Source organism: Eimeria mitis, genomic scaffold, assembly GCF_000499745.2.
Source record: "Eimeria mitis Houghton genomic scaffold, Emh_scaff633, whole genome shotgun sequence".
Classification (NCBI taxonomy): domain Eukaryota; phylum Apicomplexa; class Conoidasida; order Eucoccidiorida; family Eimeriidae; genus Eimeria; species Eimeria mitis.
Window position 1 is genome coordinate 14,939 of NW_013574511.1, and position 325 is coordinate 15,263.

The 325-nt window shown below is 52.9% G+C and overlaps 1 protein-coding gene across 1 annotated transcript in view; it reads right to left on the bottom strand.

Moving 5' to 3' along the window:
* Positions 1 to 325, bottom strand: part of EMH_0018340 (uncharacterized protein) — a gene marked incomplete at both ends in the record, with an annotated part of 7,245 nt that overhangs the window by 4,768 nt on the left and 2,152 nt on the right. The window lies entirely within an intron of this gene.

Consider the following 325-nt stretch of genomic DNA (forward strand, 5'->3'; position numbering starts at 1 on the left):
CGAGCGAGAGAGGCTGCAGAGACAGAGAAAAAGTACACGAGGTGGTCTTGCCACTCAACTGCTTTTAACTCGTAGCTCTTGAGCGTCATGGCTGAAGCCTCGGTGCTAAGCCGTAAGACCGAACCCCCCAGTCTTTAACCGACAGCATCCTCACCAAGTATTTACTGAACCCCAATAAACTCCCATAAGCCATAAAAGCTCCAGAAAGCTCCTACCAACTCTGACACGTGTTGTACCGTGAAAAGCTCACTCAGCGCGACGACTAGGGCGGAGATGGAAGCAGCGCCGGAGACGAGGACGGTGTTCAGGTTGACTCCGAAGACCA